Source organism: Aegilops tauschii, chromosome 7 (genome assembly GCF_002575655.3).
Source record: "Aegilops tauschii subsp. strangulata cultivar AL8/78 chromosome 7, Aet v6.0, whole genome shotgun sequence".
NCBI lineage: Eukaryota > Viridiplantae > Streptophyta > Magnoliopsida > Poales > Poaceae > Aegilops > Aegilops tauschii.
The window spans coordinates 596,294,582-596,299,698 of record NC_053041.3 but is presented as its reverse complement, the minus strand read 5'-3'; positions in this window follow the sequence as shown (position 1 = coordinate 596,299,698).

Below are 5,117 nucleotides of genomic sequence, written 5' to 3'. Positions count from 1 at the left end.
TTGACAAACTCATGGCAAAGTACACAATAGGTCTGGTATACAACATGACATACTTTATAGAACCTATGGCTGAGTGCTACCTCTTGAGCACTGCGTTGGTTTTCCCTTGCAGAGGAAAGGGTGATGCAGTAAAGCAGCGTAAGTATTTCCCTCAGTTTTTGAGAACCAAGGTATCAATCCAGTAGGAGGCCACGCACAAGTACCTCGCACCTACACAAACAAATAAATCCTCGCAACCAACGCGATAAGGGGTTCTCAATCCCTACACGGTCTCTTACGAGAATGAGATCTGATAGATATGATAAGATAATATTTTTGGTATTTTTATGATAAAGATGCAAAGTAAAATAGAACGCAATAAAAATAACCAAGTGTTGGAAGATTAATATGATGGAAAATAGACCCGGGGGCATAGGTTTCACTAGTGGCTTCTCTCAAGAGCATAAGTATTACGGTGGGTGAACAAATTACTGTTGAGCAATTGATAGAATTGAGCATAGTTATGAGAATATCTAGGTATGAGCATGTATATAGGCATCACGTCCGAGACAAGTAGACCGACTCCTGCCTGCATCTACTACTATTACTCCACACATCGACCGCTATACAGCATGCATCTAGAGTATTAAGTTCATAAGAACAGAGTAACGCTTTAAGCAAGATGACATGATGTAGAGGGGTAAACTCATGCAATATGATATAAACCCCATCTTGTTATCCTCGATGGCAACAATACAATACGTGCCTTGCTGCCCCTACTGTCACTGGGAAAGGACACCGCAAGATCGAACCCAAAGCTAAGCACTTCTCCCATTGCAAGAAAGATCAGTCTAGTAGGCCAAACCAAACTGATAATTCGAAGAGACTTGCAAAGATAACCAATCATACATAAAAGAATTCAGAGAAGATTCAAATATTGTTCATAGATAAACTTGATCATAAACCCACAATTCATCTGTCTCAACAAACACACCGCAAAAGGAGATTACATCGAATAGATCTCCACTAGAGAGGGGGAGAACATTGTATTGAGATCCAAAAAGAGAGAAGAAGCCATCTACCTAATAACTATGGACCCGAAGGTCTGAGGTAAACTACTCACACATCATCGGAGAGGCTATGGTGTTGATGTAGAAGCCCTCCGTGATCGATGCCCCCTCCAGCGGAGCTCCGGAAAAGGACCCAAGATGGGATCTCACGGGTACAGATGGTTGCGGCGGTGGAATTAGGTTTTTGGCTCCGTATCTGGTAGTTTGGGGGTACGTAGGTATATAAAGGAGGAAGGAGTACGTCGGTGGAGCAACGTGGGGCCCACGAGGGTGGAGAGTGTTGGGGAACGTAGTAATTTCAAAAATATTCCTACGCACACGCAAGATCATGGTGATGCATAGCAACGAGAGGGGAGAGTGTTGTCCACGTACCCTCGTAGACCGACAGCGGAAGCGTTATCACAACGCGGTTGATGTAGTCGTACGTCTTCACGATCCGACCGATCAAGTACCGCACGTACGGCACCTCCGAGTTCTACACACGTTCAGCTCGATGACGTCCCTCGAACTCCGATCCAGCCGAGTGTTGAGGGAGAGTTTCGTCAGCACGACGGCGTGGTGACGATGATGACGTTCCACCGACGCAGGGCTTCGCCTAAGCTCCGCAACGGTATTATCGAGGTGTAATATGGTGGAGGGGGGCACCGCACACGGCTAAGAGATCTCAAGGATCAATCGTTGTGTCTCTGGGGTGCCCCCTGCCCCCGTATATAAAGGAGCAAGGGGGAGGCAGCCGGCCAAGGGGAGAGGCGCGCCATAGGGGGGAGTCCTACTCCCACCGGGAGTAGGACTCCTCCTTTCCTTGTGGGAGTAGGAGAAGGGAAGGGGGAAGGAGAAAGAAGGAAGGGTGCGCCCCCCTTCCCTAGTCCAATTCGGACCAGACCATGGGGAGGGGTGCGGCCACCTTTTGAGGCCTTTCTCTCCTTTCCCGTATGGCCCATTAAGGCCCAATACGAATTCCCGTAACTCTCCGGTACTCCGAAAAATACCCGAATCACTCGGAACCTTTCCGAAGTCCGAATATAGTCGTCCAATATATCGATTTTTACGTCCCGACCATTTCGAGACTCCTCGTCATATCCCCGATCTCATCCGGGACTCCGAAATCCTTCGGTACATCAAAACTCAATAAAACTGTCATCGTAACGTTAAGCGTGCGGACCCTACGGGTTCGAGAACTATGTAGACATGACCGAGACACGTCTCCGGTCAATAACCAATAGCGGGACCTGGATGCCCATATTGGCTCCCACATATTCTACGAAGATCTTTATCGGTCAGACCGCATAACAACATACGTTGTTCCCTTTGTCACCGGTATGTTACTTGCCCGAGATTTGATCGTCGGTATCTCGATACCTAGTTCAATCTCGTTACCGGCAAGTCTCTTTACTCGTTCCGTAACACATCATCCCGCAACTAACTCATTGTGACTATTACGAATTTGGCCTTCAGTTAAAACAAAGTGAAATAGTTTCACTACTCACGCCACCTGGAACACCACAACATAATGGTGTGTCCGAACGTCATAACCATACTTTATTGGATATAGTGCAATCTATGATGTCTCTTACCAATTTACCACTGTCGTTTTGGGGTTATGCATTAGAGACAGCTACATTCACGTTAAATAGGGCACCATCAAAATCCTTTGAGACGACGCCTTATGAACTGTGGTTTGGCAAGAAACCAAAGTTGTCGTTTCTTAAAGTTTGGGGTTGCGATGCTTATGTGAAAAAGTTTCATCCTGATAAGCTCAAACCCAAATCGGAGAAATGTGTCTTCATAGGATACCCAAAGGAGACAGTTGGGTACACCTTCTATCACAGATCCGAAGGCAAGACATTCGTTGCTAAGAATGGATCCTTTCTAGAGAAGGAGTTTTCTCTCGAAAGAAGTGAGTGGGAGGAAAGTAGAACTTGATGAGATAACTGTACCAGCTCACTTATTGGAAAGTAGTTCATCACAGAAATCTGTTCCTGTGACTCCTACACCAATTAGTGAGGAAGTTAATGATGATGATCATGTAAACTTCAGATCAAGTTACTACCAAACCTCGTAGGTAAACCAGAGTGAGATCCACACCAGAGTGGTATGGTAATCCTGTTCTGGTGGTCATGTTATTTGACCATGACGAACCTACGAACTATGAAGAAGCAATGGTGAGCCCAGATTCCGCAAAATGGCTTGAGGCCATACAATCTGAGATGAGATCCATGTATGAGAACAAAGTATGGACTTTGGTTGACTTGCCCGATGATCGGCAAGCCATTGAGATTAAATGGATCTTCAAGAGGAAGACAGACGCTGATAGTAGTGTTACTATCTACAAAGCTAGAATTGTCGCAAAAGGTTTTCGACAAGATCAAGGTGTTGACTACGATGAGAGTTTCTCACTCGTATCTATGCTTAAGTCTGTCTGAAGCATGTTAGCAATTGCCGCATTTTATTAAATATGGCAAATGGATAAACAAAACTGCATTCCTTAATGGATTTATTAAAGAAGAGTTCTATATGATACAACCAGGAGGTTTTGCCAATCCTAAAAGTGCTAACAAAATATGCAAGCTCCAGTGATCCATCTATGGACTGGTACAAGCATCTCGGAGTTGGAATATACACTTTGATAAGTTGATCAAAGGATATAGTTTTATACAGACTTGCGGTGAAGCCTGTATTTACAAGAAAGTGAGTGGGAGCACTACAGCATTTCTGATAAGTATATGTGAATGACATATTGTTGATCGGAAATAATGTAGAATTATTCTGCAAAGCATAAAGGAGTGTTTGAAAAAAAATTCAAAGAAAGACCTCGATGAAAGCTGCTTACATATTGAACATCAAGATCTATAGAGATAGATCAAGACGCTTGATAAGTTTTTTCAATGAGTACATACCTTAACAAGATTTTGAAGTAGTTCAAAATAGAACAGTCAAAGAAAGACCTCGATGAAACCTGCTTACATATTGAGCATCAAGATCTATAGAGATAGATCAAGACGCTTGATAAGTTTTTTCAATGATTACATACCTTAACAAGATTTTGAAGTAGTTCAAAATAGAACAGTCAAAGAAAGAGTTCTTGCCTGTGTTACAAGGTGTGAAATTGAGTAAGACTCAAAGCCCGACCACGGCAGAAGATAGAAAGAGAATGAAAGTCATTCCCTATGCCTTGGCCATAGGTTCTATAAAGTATGCCATGTTGTATAACAGATCTATTGTATACCCTACACTGTTTGGCAAGGGAGTACAATAGTGATCTAGGAGTAGATCACTGGACATCGGTCAAAATTATCCTTAGTGGAATAAGGACATGTTTCTCGATTATGGAAGTGACAAAAGGTTCGTCGTAAAGGGTTACGTCAATGCAAGTTTTGACACTAATCTAGATGACTCTTAGTCTCGGTCTAGATACATATTTAAAGTGCGAGCAATTAGCTAAGAGTAGCTCCGTGCAGAGCATTGTAGACATAGAAATTTGCAAAATACTTACGGATCTGAATGTGACAGACCCGTTGACTAAAATTATCTCCCAATCAAAACATGATCACACCTTAGTACTCTTTGGGTGTTAATCACATAGCGATGTGAACTAGATTATTGACTCTAGTAAAACCCTTTGGGTGTTGGTCACATGACAATGTGAACTATGGATGTTAATCACATGGTGATGTGAATTATTTATGTTAGATCACATGGCGATGTGAACTAGATTATTGACTCTAGTGCAAGTGGGAGACTGAAGGAAATATGCCCTAGAGGCAATAATAAAGTATTATCTATTTCCTTATATCATGATAAATGTTTATTATTCATGCTAGAATTGTATTAACCGGAAACATAATACATGTGTGAATACATAGACAAACAGAGTGTCACTAGTATGCCTCTACTTGACTAGCTCGTTAATCAAAGATGGTTATGTTTCCTAGCCATAGACATTAGTTGTCATTTGATTAACGAGATCACCTCATTAGGAGAATGACGTGATTGACTTGACCCATTCCGTTAGCTTAGCACCCGATCGTTTAGTATGTTGCTATTGCTTTCTTCATGACTTATACATGT